This window comes from Amblyomma mixtum, chromosome 10, assembly GCF_055824585.1.
Source record: "Amblyomma mixtum isolate Tamu chromosome 10, ASM5582458v1, whole genome shotgun sequence".
In the NCBI taxonomy this organism is placed as follows: domain Eukaryota; kingdom Metazoa; phylum Arthropoda; class Arachnida; order Ixodida; family Ixodidae; genus Amblyomma; species Amblyomma mixtum.
The window spans coordinates 164,165,242-164,185,432 of NC_143021.1; the positions used below are offsets into that span (position 1 = coordinate 164,165,242).

The window sequence follows — 20,191 nt, forward strand, 5'->3', positions numbered from 1 at the left end:
TGGGCCAAAAGTGGTGTCGGTGGGAGTGGACCACTTTCACTGACCTTTTGGGACGAGGCACGGGGCCGTAGGTTGAAAAGAATCGCCAAAGGCCGGCTGTTAAACCGGAGCTCATGCGACGCGCGTCCACACGGCTTGCCGGCTCAGGGAGCTCTCCAGCAGTCAAGCAAAGAATAGGAAGTGAAGTATTGCTTGCTAGGCACTGTGTAAAAAATGTGACACGAACATGGGAAAGAAGCTGTTGTGACGCTATTTGGTTTGTGGGGTTTTACGTCCCAAAGCGATTCATTCAGGCTATGAGAGACGCTGTTGTGGCGAGGATATGAACCCAAGCATGTGTTGCATACATGGCTAGACAGTTCACTGCAAGCTTTTTTTTCTCTTTTTGAGAAAAAAAGTGTACACCTAGTCAATGCAAAGCATTTTACAGATACTTTCCTCTTATGCTTCAGAAGGTGGCTCGTTTTTATAATTTGATAGTAGGAGTAACCTCAGGAGTTGTTTTTGTGGGAAGATATTGTCACGTGGTGCTTATAACTGGTATTTCCAGTTATTTATTTACAAAGACTAGCAAGCAGGCATGGCAATTTATTTACTTACAAAGCCTGTCCCCATCGTAACCCCGAGAACAGGATATTTCAGAACAAGGGCCCTAGCTGCAGGCTCGTAGAATTTTTCAGGATACCTGCAAGCACACCAGAGGTTGTAGCACCAGGATTTGAGCATATGACGATACTAAGTGGTACTTACAAGTCAGTTGTCAGCCAATGTGATGTAATCCAAGACAATACGGCTTTTCGTATGACTCGACACTTCTAATGTTGTTCCCTCAATGTCCAACTTGATATCGACTGGAACAGGAGGCAGTTCATACTGTAGTTGCTGAAAGCTGGGTAGCTCCCTGTTCGGACCACTGCAACATGAAGCCTCCTGGGATAGTCAATCATTGGTACTACAAAAAGAGGGGATGGAATTAAGTGCAACATAAGCATCATGAGTACAATGTCCCATGTTATAGTTCTAGCATATGGTTAAATGTTGCCTACTCACCCAGTTTTGATTGGCAAGCTTTTTTCATCACAGCTGCCACTGGCAATGAGGTTTATCTTGTCACCATCACAAAATGTGTGTCCTGGGACCTCAATGTATATGTTATAACGGGAACTGTAGACATACAAAAAGAATGCTTTTATGAATTGGAAGCCAAAAACATAATAGTGAATGTGGATACAATTGATTGTGTAATTATTTCATTGTGAGCATGCTGAAAATACTTAGTTTCTCATCTGTTTATAAGATTGGTCTACATATTGTGATGGCTGCCACACCTTCAAGCACGCATGCATGGAAACACGCTACTCCCCTTCCAAAGCACGTTCTCGTTCATCGCGTCTGCTGTTGGAAAGGTTTAGTCAAATAACCGCACTTATCATTCTGGAGAACCTTCTGTTTCGTGGTCCTCAACAATTCTATTAGTACTGCAATATTGTCAAGGCTGAATTTAATCCCTAGTACTTGGTGGCCTACGGTGCCAACAACAGCAAATAATAATGAACCCTGATTATGACAAGTTTACAGAAAAAAAAAAAACTTCGTTACGTACATTTCCTCGAGTTTCCCTCCAGCTCTCAAAGCTGGAGGGAAACTCTGCACCGCCGCTTTTGCCGAGTGCACGGATTTGCAGAGGTGAAGTCACCGTATATGTTACATTTGTAAACATTCTACAGGAAACTTGTTCTATACCTTGAGCTTGGTGCATGGTGGCCTTAGCTGCCTATGTGCCATAAAACCCAACACGACACAACCCTCCAGGTCAACATTAGTGATCGCCTGAAATTCCTGGTGAAGCTGAAAGTGACGCTTTGATCACAGAAAATTTACTTGTGCATTGTCCAATGGGAGGTATTCAAAGTCCATTCCGGCCTCTTAGCCAGTGAAAAAATCATTACAAATAATGCAAGAAGCACCAGCATTGTGGTAAGGCTGCTGCATGATTTTCAAAGCCTTTTGTTTAGAATTCATTTTTGTCAGTATTTTGAATACCTAAAATTGCACTGGGCAAAATGTGTGTAAAGTAGGCAATTTTAGATATACTTACCATTTCTCCAGTCGCTGGGCTGGGTACATGGCAATGATTTCTGCTGTAGTGGGAGCACTCTCATTCAACCATTTTCTTCTAGTGGCGCGAGTTTTAGGCATCGAATCACCAAGTTGTCATAAGTCCAGGACCAGCTTTTTCATTTCAGCCTTCATAGCGGCTATGTGCGCAGCCACAGCTGCTTCGTCATCTTGATTGAGAGGAGAGCCATCCGGTGCCTGTAAAATAAGTCCATCATGGATGCCTTTTTTAAACATTGCTAAGCATTCACTAAAAAAAAAAGAGGGGGTCCCACATCAGCCAATGAAATGCGTTCTGTCCTGAAGATTGACCAAACTTTGACCGAGATAGTGGCCAAAGATACAAATCGATAAGAATAGATTCTTTCGACGCTGCACTTGCACTAGTGAAAGCCTGGAAATACATAACAGGACAAGTGACAAACATGCCCAGGCTTTATACTCGCCAGGCGACACTGTCTTTTCATGCGAGGGCTATGCTCTGCGTATCTCTTGTGGCCGAATTTCTTTTGGCTTCCTGAACACGACAGAAACTGCGCCCTTTGTCTTTCGCTTGTTGCCCATTCGGTACTGGAACGCAACCTTCCATGAATCCTGGAAAAGGTTTTGTACAATGTTCGCAAACTGAGCGATATTCCGCTGCATTCTGGTGCTTACGTAATCTTATTGTCACTCAGTTGCTGAAGTTCTCACAAAACCTGTGCCAATAGTATCTCTAAAAACAGGATACTCCTGAACTAGAGCTCTTGCCGCTGACTCATAGAGCTTTCCCGGGTACTTGAGAAAAATAATGAATAAAAGTGGCGCACTGAAGTTGAAAATTATTTACTGTATCACACAATGATTTTGTGCACAGATGCGTCATTATCCATGTGACTGTGCGGGATTTTACGCCGCATGGAAGCTTCCCTTATTGAGTGTTGCTGACGTTGATTTTGATATCAAATGGCACGGTAGGCAATTTATATAGCTCATTTTCATGCCAGCAAACGAAGGACCTTGGAGTTGAAGCAGTGAAGTCGAGAGTTGGACGAAAACTCGTCTGGCCGGGGACAAACATACTGACGGTGAAGAAGGTATGCTGACCAAAAAAAACAAAAAGAAAACACAAACAAACAGGCCTTGGCGTTGCCCGTCTGCAGTCATTTGAATGACGTTTGCTTCTTTTGTTCTGAAATCAGGAAGAAAATGTGACATTACATGCACTGCATTAGTGTCAAAAACACGTGCTTTACATCCAACCTTTATCCTGAAGTTACATTACTCACGTTGTGTCTAGTGCTCATCCAAAGTAACCACAAATGTGTCGAAACGAGTGTTGTATATCTGAAAGAAGCATGAACATATGTGCATACCAGCAATACGTTAAACGTGAATCCTCGGGAGCGAGATGTGTCTTGATGCCGTTGCTTCTCCTTCAGTAAACTGAAGCCTGCCTTTTGAGAAAGGCGACGTGTTGATCTTCACTCCTTTTCCTTCATGGAATTGCTCAGACTAAAGCCTCTGTCATCAATGATTATGCGGCTTTCACACAAGCTGCCAATAAATCCAGAGTCTTCAACAATGAACTTATCTGACGCTTGTCCGCCTTATGTGCCAGATACAGACATTATGAAGCCACTTGGTGCAACTGCAATAAGGAACTTGACAGCATTGCAGCCCTTGCAAGAGCTGTATTTCTGACCTCTGGGATAATGTTTCTTGGGCCACTTCATGTACACTTCAGTGCAGTCTACAATAACGGTAGTGTCAGCGTACTGACTCTTGACAAAGTGTTGTGGCATTGTTGCTGATATGGTTTCAATTGGCAGCCATGCAAAATGCCTATTATTTTGCATAATGTTCTTCCTGTTTGTGCCACAGATGTGCTAAATCTCAGGACCAAGTCAAAATACGGTAGTCCTAATTGCAGTCGCATGAGTGTTAGCAGGACTTGGTTGCCAGTGGGCGTGTTTCCACAAACCTTACCAAGACCAGCCATTGTTGTCACAAATTTCCTAAAGCCATCAAGGCCAAGACCCGTGTAAAAGTTGCACGCTGCCTCGGAAAGTCCTCAGAAGCTGGTCTTGGTATGGTTTGTGTTCCTGAGCACTGAAATTTGGTTTCTGTAGCTAAATGTGAGTGCTCAACATATATGATAGAACCCACCAGCCAGTGCTGACGGTCAGGGTCATCGCTGAGCAGAATAGCTTCCCACTGCTCGTCTGAGGGGTTTGGGATGGGGTCAACTAAGGGATTAAATTGGCATGCCCACACCATTTGGTAGAGGTTAGCTACCTCTCCACAATGTGGGCACTGCAGAGGGTATAGTGTAGGCTGCCACTGGTGTTAACTTAGCTGGCATTAGGTATGTGTTGGTTTGTGGTCTCCTGCTAACTTATTGAGGGATTTGTGTGGTGTCGGATACTCCTTTCTGGCTGTACTGTATGGCGCGAGATTGTCAGCATGCACTGCTAAACCTATTAGGTCGCGGCACCATTCATGGTCATCAGGGGGAGACGCCCGGTGTCGAAGAGCTTGGGCATGCCTGTGAGCGGCTTCAGTACGAATAATTGCACGTTCATTGTGAATCCTCGGGTGCGAGATGTGTCTTGATGTCGTTGCTTCTCCTTCAGTAAACTGAAGCCTGCCTTTTGAGAAAGACGACGTGTTGAGCTTCACTTCCTTTTCCTTCATGGAATTGCTCAGACTTAATCCTCCGTCAGCCATGATTATGTGGCCTTCAGATAAGCTGTCAATAAATCCAGAGTCTTCAACAATGAACTTATCTGACGCTCGTCCACCATATGTGCCAGATACAAACATTATGAATCCACTTGGTGCAGCTGCGTTAAGGAACTTGACTGCGTTGCAGCCCTTGCAAGAGAGAGAGAGAATAAACTTTATTTGTAGAGTTTTTGAAGAGGAAGGCTCTCGTCTGGCGCAAGCGGGCTACTGTCGTTTGGTGGCCTTGATCTCATGGATCTCGGCGTCCTGGTCAGCTCTCTCTGTGAGCAAGTTTTGCTGCCACAGGTCCGAGCTGCGCAGCGCGATCTCCCACTGCTCCTCTGTGGTTATTCCGCTTAAAGGGTTCTTACTGCAGGCCCACCTGATGTGGTTAAGGTTAGCATACTCTTCGCAGCTTTTGCATTCTGCAGAGTATATATCTGGATGAATTTTGGCTGGTGTTGCGGGGCATGGGAATGTGTGCGTTTGGAGTTGCCTGAGAGTGATTGCTTGCTCTTGCGTGAGCGTGGGGTTGGGAGGGGGATATTCCAATCTGCTCCTTTGATAGAAAGTCGTGATTTCACTAAAAGTGAGCACATGGTCCCTTGCTGAGCTGGCCCCGTGGTTTGGGAACGCGTCTCGTCCTGCATAGATAGTTAGTTCTCGGGCTGTGTTGCTGACCTTTTCGTTTCCTGGGAGGCCTGAATGTGCGGGGATCCATATTTATTTTGACTCGAGTTTCTGGGCGGTATTTGCTAATTAGTTTTGCGGCCAGAGGACCCTTGCGAGAGCTGTATTTCTGCCCTGTGGGATAAAGTTTCTTGGGCCACTGCATGTACACTTCAGTGCAGTCTACAATAACGGTAGTGTCAACGTACTGACTCTTGGCAAACTGTTGTGTGGCATTGTTAATAAAATTGTTTCAATTGGCAGCCATGCAACAACTTTGGTCATAATGCCGTGCAAAATGCCTATTATTTTGAGAAATGTTCTTCCTGTTTGTGCCACAGAAGTTAGCTTGTATGTTCTTGGCCTCGAAAAGTGCTACTTCAGTGCATATTCAAGTCTGGACTCCCTCACAATTCCTGTTGTGAGGGACAATAGATTCTGGTCTTCAGCAGTCCCAAAGCTGCGTCAGTTTTATTTTCAACATTTTTTGAAGCCAATATCCGAAAGCAGAAAAATGTGATATTCCCCAGCAAGCAGCGTTTTCACTGGCCATAAGGCTGAGCAATTATTACAAGTAGCTGCAGTACATTTTATTTATACTATTTACAATGGCTACACTGCAGTCATTTTAGACAATTGCATGTGTGTACCACATTCTGTACTGTAGCAGTCTGTCAGTGCAACAAAACAGTTGAAATCAATTGCAATCCTGTGTTGTGTTTACTGCCTGTCTTCCAGACGTTCCAGCTAACAGTTTGAGTTCATTGCAGCTTTTGACAATACAATGTAGCATTGCCACGGGGCCGGGGCAAAAAAAGGAAGACATAAATCCTCTTTCTAGGCCCCTAGCACCACACGGGTGTCACAACACATGCAACAGTACAGCAGGTTTGCTCATTGGAACAACAAAAACATAACATAACCGTTCTACTTTGGAAAAGGGAAGTAAACGAGAAAAAATAGAGAAATAATGCATTGATCATCAAACACATTGACACTGCAGTAACGAAAGAAACATGAAAGAACGGATTGGCTTTTGCTGTGCATGAACGGGAACGATTGCTGGGACGGAAAAAATAGCTTTGATTCTTTTTGAAAAACAAACTATAGTTCGTCCTGATTTTTGTTTTCCTTAATATGTGCTGGGGCACTTTAATATTAGACACTTTTAGTTGGCCGTATGTAACGGGCTTACGTACGCAACGCTCACTACGTTGCGTACGGTATGAACGGTGCGTCCACGACGCTTTTAGTTGGCCGAACGTTAGCGTTCTTCCGAGCGGACGTACCAAGCGCATCCTAAAATTCTCCGCTGTGCTTCTCCGCGCCATCTGGCGCAAGAAATGAGAACTGATGCTTCATCAGCCAAGCCAAGCCTCTCGCCAGTCCTCCTCCAGCTGTTCTCGCTGTTTTGTTTACTTGTGGTTGTGATTCTCATGTGCTCCGCAACTACCACAGCAGCTATCGAAATGCCGAGAAGCATTCTTTCAAATCCGTTGGTGATTTCCCCGCTCCGGTGGGATGACATTGACGCTTTAATAATGCGCAATGTGGAGCGACGGCTCTTAGAGAGCAGTTTGATATCGGAAGAGATGGGCCATGGAATGCGTCAAGAATATTTTGGGTACCGTTCGCGGCACGAGCTGTTTGACGTAAACAAGTGTGACCCAACGGTATTCAAGCAGATGTGCCGATTTGAGAAGACCGACTTCGACGAACTCTGCAATGCCCTGCTGGTGCCGCAAACGCTCACCACTGCCCAAGGTGTAATTGTACCAGGGGAAGAAGCATTGTGCCTGACGTTGCGCAGGCTGGCATACCCCAACAGGTGGTGCGATCTCAGAGATTTTTGGCTGGCACTGTTCGGTAATGTCAAGTGCGGCAAACATAAGGCTCAGTCACATGTTGCGCAACTTCGACCATCTGCTCAGTGACTGTGGCTTTCGCCTTCTTTGCTGCGGAGCTTTGCAAGGGTAAGTGAAATGTCAACATGCAACAGGCACGTAGCCAGGAATTTTTTTCTGGAGGGGCCCAAGGTAATTTCTTCTAAGTGGAGGAGGAGGGGGGGGGGGGTTTCCTTCAGGCCCCCTCTTGGATACGTGCCTTACATGTAACTGTATCCAAAGTTCCAAAATAAGCTTTTATTCCTGTGCTACATTTTTGTATTTACTGTGTATGCCTGCTAATAACCTTTTAGGAGCCAGTATTAGCCTAATAAATTTCTATTTCCTTCGTAGGCCAATAACAGTCTGTAGTAGATGTTTGTATTGAGACAGCAATGTTTATTAGGCCCATATTGGTTTACAAGAAGTTCAGGCTATATTAGACTCCACCGTGAAATGGAAATCTGTATCAGTAGCAATATTACAGTCATAGCTATTACTTTCGTATATTGCAATAGCAGCCATCTGCATTTGGTATATTTGTTTTGGAACTCCCTCACTTGTCTAGTGTGAACAGTAATAGGCGTATGCTGTCAATTACTCTGAAACAAACAAGTCATCTTTTTGACGAACAAGTCTTCTGCGACTAAATGTTCCCAATGTGCCCATTAGTTCATTCGGGCTGATTCGCTGACCGACAGCTTTCCAGCAACACATAGGGCTGGTCTGATTGCAGTACAAATAGGCACTTGTATGCTCTAGTTTTCTTTGTGGTGTTGTGGGTTTTCCGACACGTTAGCGTCCACACATTCGAAATGGAGAACCCTGCCAGTGTTTGCCTGCCGAGGGTACTCCACTGCACCACTACATGAATTGCTCATCAGATTCTCTATGGAAATATTTTGTTACACTTACAGCAAATAGGCTTTTAATCCTATTACAGTTTTGACTACTGTAGTCGTAGACCTCAACTCGTGCTATTTTTTTTCTCACAGGCTGTTCAAAGCAAAGGTGCTCCGCTGCCAAACTGTTGGGCTTTCGTCGATGGGACAGCTCGTCCAATATGCCGGCCTAAAAGAAATCGAAAGATGTATTTTTCAGGCCATAAAAGGATGCATATGATCAAATATCAATCTCTCATGTTCCCAAGCAGCATTGTTTGCCAACTTGACGGGCACTACCCTGGAAGTTACCATGACGCAAGCGAGTCAATATTGCTACAAAGCTTCAATTTGCAACTCTGAAGCATAAACCATGTGTAACTAAGGGAGAAGCTAGCAGACAGGACACGGTGTAGTGGGGCTCCTGTAGCAATCGTTGAAGTCCTACCCATTGTAGGGGGTAAGACAAGAAATCTTACTTTCAGAAGGCTTGGAACGCTGAGGCTGTGTTACGCTTGGGCTCTAAACTTTCGACAATGGCTGTACAAATATTTGCACTGTTTATCTTAACCCAGAAATTACACAGAGAGTTCAAATGTCCATGCCTTTTGACAGAAAGCGTAGTGTTGCAGTGTGAGATGCTTTTTTATGTATTTCTTGCTTTTAATACAGCACACCTGTTGAAATAAAAAGGGGTTGGTTATTGCATTGCTTAAAAGTTGGTGTTTTTGTGGCTGCACTTCATGCAGGAATATTCCGAGAGAGTGGTTTGTACTCAAAGCTGAAAAGAGTCGTTGCAAATGAACACTTGGTGATTTACGATGACCCAGGCTCTCCGCTCCAGCCTCTGCTAATGAAGCCTTATGATGGCTGTCGTCGGACCCCAACCCAAAATGCTTTCAACTGCGGGATGAGCAAAGTCCGCCAGGCAGTTGAGTGGGGTTTCGGAAAAGTTGGGGCAGAATTCGCCTTTCTCGACTTTAAAAAAAATCAGAAACTTTTGTGGCAGCAAATAGAAAAGATGTATAAAGTGGCAACAATTTTTGCCAACTGCCACACTGCTATGTACGGCAGTCAAGTGTCTGCCTACTTTAACCTGGCACCACCCAGCCTACGGGAATACCTAAAGCCGCAGCGTGTGTAATGAACTGTTTGTGCACAATTTTTTTTTCTTCATGTTTTTATTGTGTTTGTCTGAAATTGATTTTTTTTCCTTGATTTTTTCTTGTATTTATCATGCATCTGTATTTAGTTCCTTATTATCTTGTTTATCATGTGTTTGTATTTTTTTTCCTTATTACCGTGTATTTTCTTGTAACTTCTACTTTTTGTACTTTCACTGTATGTGTGCCCCTTTACGCAGTGCTCCACCTTGGGAGCCTATATGTTACACTGAATAAATAAATAAGGAAATCATTTTCCATGACAGCTAATGATTTATTTTTGACAGCAGTCCCTCAATTAGAGCTGTGAATGCCTGCCTCTCCTGTGCATGAGCTTTGCGCTCGTCTTTCCCTTGCGCTCTTTTCCTTGCGTGCGCCTATCGCTCTTCCTCTCTCTCACGGAGTTCCATGAGCGTTCGCTCCTTCTCCCAAGCCAGCTGGCTTTCCTCCAGAGCGAGCCGGCCTAATTCAACCTGAGAGGTCTTTTCTTTCATTATCATTTCATGCCTCATCCTCTTCAGCATGAACTCATAATCGGCTTGTTCCTGTTTCCGTTTCCCTGCAAAATGGCAACAAGATTCCCAACATGAGTGAAGCATGCCATTATTTAGGTAGAGTAAAAGATAGCTGTGCCATTTCCAATCATGGCTTACCTGATGTTTGATGTGCACTGCAAAAAAGGATATGAGGGGACAGAAAACGTGGGACACAGTGCTAACTAGTCTTCATTGTAGTAAATGCATGTAAAAATGATCACTGGGAAAAGGAAACAACAGCAGCACAACATATCAGGAAAAAACAGCAACAAAAGGCTTATCTAATCCTCAAGTAATCATGTACATCTAATTTATTACTTGTTATTACAAAAAAAGTGTCCTTTTTTGACATGACAGTTGAAGCCAAGTTAATACACATACTCCCTCTTCATGGGATTGCATTCAAGAGCATGGTGAATTAGTTTTTCGCAATATGGCTGGCATCAGTACCGAGCATTTTTTAGAGCTTTTACAGTTTTACCTGAGTTCCACAGCCACTTTTTACGACGGACGATTTTATGTTCAAAAGTCCGGAATTTGCATTGGGTCTTCGGTTGCTCCAGTGCTGTGTGACATTTTTATGGCTTTTTTAGACAGACGCTTAGAAAAAGAGCTTTTAAACCACCCTGTATCACGTGTGTTTCGTTATGTCGATGACTTTCTAGTGATTCTAGACAATTCTTCTAACTATGACCTTGACAGTGCTGTCACTAACATTCTTAACGCCTTCTCCTCTGAGGGGCAAGGCTTACTTTTTACTCATGAACTGACAAGGGACAACCACATACAGTTTTTAGACTTAAATCTGCACTTCACTGATGCCCACGTTTGCTGGTCGTATAGCCCAAGGTCGGACAAGAGTCTACTACCCTATAAAAGCGCTCATTCTAAGCTAGTCAAACGTGGCATCATCATGTCTGCCTGCCTCTCTGCCCTGCAGAAATCCTGTACCCACACCATGTCATCCAGTTTTCACTGTCAAGTTGAGCGCCTTCTTTCCGCTGGCTATCCCCGTCATCTACTTCTTGGCACCTGCGAAAGCCTGCTTCAAAGGCTAAAATCTTCACAAGAAAAAGATAAAGGATGCTCGGATCCCAAGCCACCATTTGTCATGCCGTATTTTCATTGCCTTTCCCATAACATCAAGAAGGTAGCAGAAAGGTATGGGATACGCGTTGTTTTTTCGGCTCCTTGCAAGCTGAAAAAAGTGTGCCCTCTACTGGCTGGAACAAGAAAGCAACCCACCACTTGCAAGAAGAACCACCGGAACAAGTTTACAAAATGTGTTTCCGAAGTTGTTTACGAGATACCTTTGTCATGCGGTCGTTCCTACATAGGCCAGACTGGCCGTTGTTTTAATGAGCGCGCTTTAGAACACAGGCGATCCCTTAGCAGTGGCACTGGCAGCAATCTACCCTTGCACTGTAAGAGCTGCGACACGAAAACCTGTTCTCCTTAACTGGAAAAAACAAAGTTCCTTTCTAAAGCCAAAACTAAAACCGAAAGAGAAATTATCGAGGCCTATTTCATTTCTAAAAGGGGTGATAAGTGTGTTAGCGCCCCTTCTTTATCTCTTTCATGTCAAGAAATCAATTTCTTAGATGGTCACATTCGAACTTTTCATGCGTCATAATCACACGTGGTATTGTTGACTTTGTCATTGCCGTTCGCACGTTGCTTCTGCTTGTCTCCTAGTTTGCTGTGATTGCCTTTATAAGCACCCTGCTTTTACAAAATAAAGTCAGTTGGAAGTCTGCGCTTTGTGTGTGTGTATTCGTGCCTTTCTTTTGTCCCGTCTTCTTCGCGCAGTTTTGTTTCGCTCTAACCATGAACCGACTAGCCCAACATCAAGTCTTACTTCCCTCTTCCAATACACATTCCGGCTCATTCTGCTCCTTTACAAGCGTCGAAAAGCCTATAAAGAGCAACGCCAAGCCGCAATCTCTGCAATAACAGCCCAGGATGACTAAGTGAATTGGTGGTGTTGAAATTGTAGTCCACAAGCCCAGCGTTCAGGCATGGCGAGTATGACCCACAGGGCATGTGTCGCACGTCGAAGAATAAAATGGATCAGATTTGACTAACACAATGCAAAGCTCTGCAAGTGCAAACTCGAAGGGATAGAGAGATACGCCTGAGTCAGCTACGCAACGTCAACTAGAGGGCTTTTGTCTGTCCCATTCTTGAAACTTTTGGTCAGTAGGCTGATGCTGTCCTTCATCCTTTGTTTGAGTCGGTACTTTGAGAACAATAAACTTGCCACTTTTGTACGTTGAACCGCTTTAAATTGTTCTTGGTGCACTGTTTTCACTTTTCAGAAGACATGCCAACAGAATGGCACATCCCCAGCTAGTGACACAGCTTTACACTAGGAGTACTGATAATCTTGTTTTGGTGATTATTTATACTTATGGTTGTTACTCATTAGCCAACATTGCGTCTAATCTGTGTTCTATGCTCTTGTCCCTATTCTGTTTGTGTGCTGTATGCACAAACAAGATACCAAACCAAGCACCCTGATAAAACGCTTCCTCCTGACTTTTTTTTTGTTGCCATGATTAAAATTGTAGAGGCAGCAGCAAGTAGTGCAGGGCTGGTATTTAATTATAATCCTGAACACTACTTTTTATGATACTGTTCACGTGTACCGTACTGCACAAGTACAAGGGCTAGGTATTGAGGCGCTTAATACAACCCGTGAGTATTGGATTTGCAAACCTACCTCACACTGGATACCTTCGAGCTTCTCCACTGCTCGATTCGTCCCCTCTCGACCGCGCTGGGGGGGTGCTATCTTGCGATATTGGATGCACAGGCTGGTCTTCATCAGGTGTGCTGCGTGGCATGCTTGAACCCTGGTCCGACGTAATGGCAGCCGCCGACAGCATTGAAGTGAACAGTTGCTCGGTAATGAGCGTTATACTAGTGCCTGGAAAGAGGTTATGCAACTGTAATCAGGATGGAAAAAAAGTGCCAGGGTTTAAACTTGGCTAAACGATTATAGTGCAAAAAGCATAGGCGCGTCTTCGACTTTATCATAGTCAACAGATTTTGCCCAGGTCCAAAAGAGTGCAATGACCAACACATAGGCAAAGCAACTTCATTGAAATCTCTGCAAAGCTGTTTTTTTTGTAACACTATTTTCCATTAAGAACAAGTGCAATACAGAAAGGCCACCACAGAGTTGTGTATCTAACTGGATGAATATGCTAGAGAAAGTGACAAATTTGAATTGTTTTAGTGTGATCAGTTGTCTGTAAACCACATCACCTGTCCGATTCGACTAGGGTGTATTTGTTTAGTGAAATAAAGGCATTCAATTAAAAAACTGCTGTGATAGCTTAGTGCTTCAGTGCAGCGTCTTGCGAAGCTGCTCAGTTCGCGTCGTCGCGGGTTCCGCTTCCATACGTGGAGATTATTTTTTTTTTCGCTGTTGCTAGTCAACAACACCAGATCCAAAGATAAGATTCTTGGCGTCGCTGTTGCTAGCAACAGCACAAGATACAGAAGTGACAAACTTCGTCGGTGGTGTTGGCGTCGCTGTTAAAAGGCACAAGATCCAAAGATGACATGATTCTTGGTCGCTTTTGGTTAGTGCATGGGTGCTTTTGCACTAAAACACTTATGTGTTGCATAACGAGCGTACGTCGCAAGTACGACGTACTTACACTGATCTCCGAAGTCCGCAACAGCGCTGTCACCACTTGGCTCTGTTGGAGCATAGTGTGCAGCATGCCCATATCTCTCAGAGTTAGCGTCTCTGCGCTCTGCTGCGGCACCATTTGGCGCAGGGTACGTAGCCGGGCTGTTCAAACTTTCTTTGCGCCCATTCAGGGCGCGTATTTTTTATGCCATGCCCTGCACCGAGCCGGTTATGTTCTGCAACAGCTGGTCCCTTTCTGTGTACTGTTCCTCAGTGCCGGACCTATAAGGAAGCATTTCAGCGAGTTACCTTTTCCGCGACAATGCAGGCAACAAAACAAACTTACTTTTGCAGGTTCTTGCAGTCGTTTGCCGCATATCGCGACACCAGCAAATCGAGGCGTTCGTGCACCCCGCGCGAGCTGCAATTGATGCCCAGCATTTCCCTCAGCCGCAGGGCTATCAACTCCCACTGCTCCGGGTTGCGGAACGGGTCACTCGCTTGAACTTCAAGCAAAAGCGCAATGTCCATTTGGAGTGTGTAAAACACACGGCCGCTGTTTCCGCTGGCACCAGCATCTTTTTTCTTGCGGCTAGCCATGGTAGCGGCCATATTCAAAGACGCTCTGGCCTGACGCGAGATCTCACGAGACCCTCCCACAAGAGGTCAAAGCACATCAACGCTGGGTTGCAGAAATTTTCATCTGTAATTACTGCTAATGAAGCTGGCTGCATCGCAAGTCTTTTTTTATTCCAAGAAAAACTATCCAAGCAGAAGAAAATGAAATACTTGACTAAAAGCCAGAGAAGTGCTCCGCCAGGTGTCGTTGCTACGAGGTAAACACGGTTAGGCCTACAGCTTGAAAATCCCCAAATTATCTGATTCCAGGCTTAAAATTAACATTACTAATGACAACCATGTGGAGGACGTCAACTTATCCAGCCAATTCATGTAGAATTCTGTTTGTTAAAATTTGAAATATCTGTAGTCCTACCACTCACTCCACATGGATACGTACCGATGCTGTTTCACAAGTAGCATCCATTTCTGACTCGGTGAACTGAGGACTTGTTGCAAAAGGCGGCATCACCAACGTTGCTTGCTGTGCACCAAGCCCTTGTCGGCCAATATAACGTCACCGGGTTCCAGAAGAGACAATAACTGCCCTCAGTGGTGATTACTGCATCTGTGGTCCTGCCTCCAAAACCCTCAGAAATGAATGTTATCAACCCATTAGGAGCTAATCCAATTAGATTAGAAAACCACAGGTTGTTTTTCTGAATGGTTGGTGGCATTTCTGTTTCGAGTTCTGGGCAGTCAATAATACCTCTACACATGGAGTAGTGCTCACGAAAGCTAGCTGGCATTCTTTGTTGTACAGTTAACCGTGACGGCCAGAATATCCAGCTCTTTGAAGCCGAGTTGAGGTTGGCAAGAATTGATTTGAAAATTTGAGAAGCTGTCATGCTGTGAGTGGAAAATAATGTTGCTAAAAAGTAAAATGGAAAGCCATGGTTTAACCTGATGAAAAACAAAAGGAGCTGGTCTTCAAGGGAAAGTTCATTCACTCGCTGTGTTGAGGCAGGAAGAACACTAAGCAGAAGGGCAAAAGTTTGAAAAGACACTGCTGTTAATGACTGCAGTGCAGATTCATCATTATACAGTGCTTTAAACCCACCGAAGTAGGTCCGCTTATGCAGTGGGCCTTCTCACAAAAGTCGATATCAAACACAGTTACTTGCTCCACTATACATGATGTCTTGTGGGGTACAAAGCAGCTTTCAATGCAATTAGAAGTCACTGGGAGAAAGATAAGCTCTCCAGTAAAGCACTCCAGTTGATCTTCTGTCATTGTAGATGCCTGCATTGCAGAAATGTCAATCAACATCACATAACACCACATTTTCATATAAGTGAAACTCCAATACGTACAGTTCATCACTCCAGCAAAAGAAAAATCTTTCATCAATTAGGCTATATTCCAAAGATGCAATTTCATTAGCTTGTTCTGTGGAGCAATCAATGGCAGCGACAGGTGAATCCAGGTGTGGGGCAGGATCCTGATATTTTCCTGCAGCTTTCTTCTCTTCCCTCTTTCCATTCGCCTACAAACAGCATGCAACAATAAAAATCACAATAGCCATCCACAGCCTGTCTTTAACGGTTTAGAGGAACTTGCATGTACCTTTCAAATCATCTGCTTGATTTTTCGAAAGAAGTTAGCGCAAAAAACGGACAAGGGACAGAAAGAAAGGACACATAAGACATTCACAAGCGCTTCATGTGTAATTTCGTTCTGTCCCTTGTTCATTTTTTACGCTAACTTCTTTCGAAAAATGCATCACCAACTAGCCCGGCAGCTTGCTCTCCTGGTCCTCATCTGCTTGAGCCAGGAGTTAGTTTCTTCTTGCGAACTGACGGGAAGATGCTTGGATAATTTGAAGGATGACCTTCTTCGCTGGTCTTCACATTGCCGACAAAATGCTTACTGCATATCCTTGAGTTTTTTTATGGAAGCACACGCGTCCCATCTTCACTGCGCAGTACAAATGAAAAAAAAAGCAGTAGAAAGGCGCAATGAAGGAGTTAAGGCTAGCATAGCAGCACGCTGACAGTGCCTAAAAAGCAATAAACGCAGTTCCCAGAGCCCATAATATAACCTACAAACAAGTACAGTAAGAACCCAAGTAACATGCAAAGGCTGCCGCCGAAGTGATTAACACGACCTCTTCAAACGTTTAATGAGGTTAGGAATTTGCAACAAAACAAGATCAACAGCATTTTAATGATAAACGCTTTAAAAGGTCACAAGTGCAGATGAACAACATTTTAATGAGCAAAGAAAAAAAAAGCACTAGCACCTTTTCCTGTGATTTCGGAGCCATGAGCATGCACAGCTTCATTGACATTGCAGACGTGGCCCGCTTGCTGTAGTAGTTGCCCTTTTTTAGGTTTGCACCGTGAAAAAAAGTGTCAGCGTCTTGAAGTTCAGGGAAACTTGTCGGTAAAACAACATCTCATGCATTAAGGGGACCACATTGTGCCTGCAGAGATTAATGTAAAAAAATAATTTCTTGATGTGCAACAGAGTATTTTACCTGTTTGGAGTGCAGCTTTGCTTCAACGTGGAGCCGCTGCTTTGTCAGTGAAGAGACTTACCTCTCCAGTGCAAGCACCAATGTACCGTCTTTGTCAAAAGTAACCAGGCTGCATGGTTTGCTTCTCATTTGTATAACAGAGCCCTCACGGCTTCCCTAAAAATCAAAAAGTTCTTTGAAGGTGAGGAGAGGGGTTGTTCTCACCATACAGAGATTTAGAGCTTGAGGGCTGGCATAATAGCTTTAATATACGACTGAGAAGAAAAACATGCAGACTGGCTACTTTTGACAAAGACTGTACCTCTTCAAAGTTGACCTGCACGGTAATTTCAGCACGCCAGACTCTCTCAGCAGCTGGTAACATGATAAATATTTGGCATGCCAGAGTGTTACACATTGGCATACAGTTTCTTCCTGCCAGAGGTGCTTTGATGAGCCCAAAAAAGCCAGCTGCTCTTGAATGCAAAGGGCTCTTGCATCATTTTGCTCCACTTTTTCCTGAGAGAGTCCAAAACATTGAAAGGCAAAGTTTCAATAGCAATTTTAATTAACAATCCAATAACGTATACCATACCTGAAGGACCGTGATAAGATTGTCTCTTTTCATGTGTTAGCTTTTTTTGCAGCAACTGACAAACGCGACTGACAAAAAACGCAACTGACAAGTGAAGAATGGCCACTCGCGTCATAAAATGAGGGATCCAGCTCATAAAACACTCATGTTGCTGTTTACAAAGGAATTGCTACCTTATTCTGCAGAGTTTCAGCTTTTCTCTTTTTTTGCCTTGGCGTTGGCATCCAATATTCAGTCATTCATCTTGCAACAGCAGTTCTTTAGCAAAATGTTGGTGCGACACCACAACAGGTGTTTGAACACAAGTTTGCACTTGTGGCCACCCTTGCAGTGTCAAACTGAAAAATCGTCACCGGCAAGTAGTTCAAGCGTGAGGTCCGTGACTACATGACGCTCGTTCGGTATGTTGATTATGTCCTTATTTTTGATAATTGCTTGACAACTGCATAGTTGTGTGCGACAGCGTTGACAGCAAATGTGCCTGGGTAACCAAGCCTGCCCCTGTCAAGTTTCTTCACAAGGCCGTATTGTACATCCCTGTTGGATACTGATGTTGTGCTTTTTTCGGTGAGTGCATCCCTGCATTTTGTGCAGTTCAGCTTTTAAAGTGTTGCATAGCCTGCCACATAGACCAGCACCGGGACGATGTCTTTTAGTCCCTACAGTGCCTCTTCGGTCACGACTGCATTTAGGCTGGGGCATAGACAGTCTGGTCGCAAGTGAAGCTCATCCCATTGCTCCTCCTTACGATGGCTGGCAAAGTTCTTTGCAGCCTTAGCTTCATTTCGCATTCATACACTTGCCTCATCGACACATGGCACTGGGATCCAGCTAGCATCCTGTACTTTCCGAAGCGCTCCTCCAGACTGTCGATTTGCATCTTTCCTAGAACGACTTGCGATACCTTGCGCTCTTCGAAGCAGTACTTGGTAACCTCCACAAAAGCATATGCTGTGTGGTCGATAGTGGCGTGGGTCTCTCATGTTAGCGTGCCAATGTCGAAATTTTTGCCTTTCCACTCCTTCAACCAGGCCAAGAGATTGTGCAGGAAGTCAGTCTTGGTGTCATTATCCGGAGGAAACACTGGTTCCTGGAACTTGTCTCTAAGCCCTTTTCCCTTCCAGGGGGTCTTCACGTTCACAATCTTCCGCCCTTTCACCACCAACTCAATCGAAGCGGCAGTCCACTCAATAAATAAGAGGTTGTGCTTGATCCTAAGAGCTCGCAGGGCCTGCGGAAGGTATTCATTGAAGATCTGTAAAGCCAACTTGACATTTTGTCGTTCAATATTCGATGGACAAACAGCTATTCTTGACAGTGTGTAGCCATAGCTTAACAGCCTCTTGAACTCCGAGTTGTAGAGATTCCTGATGGTAGCAAATGATGCAGAGAGCATTCGCTGACCTCCAGTGAGGTCTTTTTTGAACTTGGGAAAGTAGATGCAATGTTGGTTGTTTTTTTTTGGTGAAGCCAATTATTGCGTATACACTTTTTTTTGTAATAGACCCAGTACACATACTAGAGAGGTCGTGCAGGGTCCGATGGATGCGAATAAACAATTTGTTTAGAAGGAGGTGACGAGACATTGTGTTGATGGCATTGTTCTCACTTAGGACATACACTACCCTGTGGCCAATTTCTTCCAGTCGCTTATTAATTTTCTCAGGAACTGGTGCAGATACTCTGATTCGGTTTTTTGGATAAGGGCTCTGCACCATAAAGACAAGTGTGCTGGTTGCTACACGTGAGCTTTTCGCAGCAGCACCTCTAATATGTCGAAGTAAGGCTTGATGTGAGTTTCATCCACCATCAGTGTCGCAAAACGGCGATGAAGTCGGTGATTCTTCCGGCCATGTAGCAGAGGAACGATTACATTTGATGTCCGATTTGAGGATTCATGCCATGCGATGAGCATATTGAGCGAATGGTCACTGGATGCGACAGAGTCATGATTCCAGATCCGCGGATATATTTTGTATGTGTGATGCAATATGGTGAAGAGTAGACAGCAAAATGTTGTGAAGTCGACTGAGTATGGGTCTCCGAACTTTCTTCATTGAGGGCGCCACGACTTTCCTTGAGGCAATGAAGGGAGTGCCACGCGTTTCCAGAACCGATTGCTTTGTCGTCACCGTCGTCCCCCACTCTGACTTCACCGTATGGGTGGGGTTAACCACTGTGTGCCTTCCAGGCATCATTTTCAACACCCATGCGCTGCTCATAGCTTTGAGACGTGGTGCACAAAACTTCTATGTGGGCCTTTCTCTGTCTCTTGTCCCGTTTTGCGCTATCTAACATACCGTGGATCGTTGAATAAATGCCAGCCATTTGCCCCGACTGCTTGCCTGGTTTGGTTCGGCCCGGCGCTGCCACCGGCCAGTTGCTACACCTGTGACGCAAGCTTATACCCTCACATAATGGATAATGTTACCCTTCACTAGGGCACAAGGTAATGCCCTAATTGAAACTTCAATAACTTTCTTTGCGCTTTGTTTTCATTCGGCTGGGTGCTGCGCTTCCCCTCATTCCCTTTTCTCCGCTGACTGAGGGAATGAATGCATTCACAGCAGTGTTCCATGGTCACGTTGCGCGCGTGCAGGGCGGCAGCCTCCGGTGCTTGCAGTGTGCGGGTTTCTTGCATTGTTTTTGCGTGCACCTCTCTGCCCATGTGGCATGTATTTTTCTGCGCTTTCGGCGTGCCCACAGCTGTTTTGCCGAGAACAAGACTTGCCATTTTCCGGCTGTTCTTCCTCTTCCTTGCAGTATGCGTTTGAAACTTTTGGGGCAGCCAGCTATTACACAGAATAAATAAGTACGCAGATACTGCCGTAAATCTGTGGTGTATGCAACAGAATAGTTTTCAGAGAAGCTGCAGCTTAAAGTTACGAGCAACCTGTTGCAGTGGCTCAGTTGTTATGGC

At 44.6% G+C, this 20,191-nt stretch overlaps 1 long non-coding RNA gene and 1 pseudogene across 1 annotated transcript in view; one reads left to right on the top strand and one right to left on the bottom strand.

Annotated features, from left to right (window-relative positions):
• The window catches only part of LOC149327589 (uncharacterized), a 139,549-nt gene extending 125,883 nt beyond the window's left edge, over positions 1 to 13,666 (top strand). The window contains exon 3 of the long non-coding RNA XR_016286386.1: positions 8,372 to 13,666. This is a non-coding gene — a long non-coding RNA (uncharacterized LOC149327589). The remainder of the gene's footprint in view (positions 1 to 8,371) is intronic.
• A 930-nt stretch (positions 13,667 to 14,596) lies between these two features.
• Positions 14,597 to 18,667, bottom strand: LOC149327594 (uncharacterized; annotated as a pseudogene).
• Between the last annotated feature and the right edge of the window lie 1,524 nt (positions 18,668 to 20,191).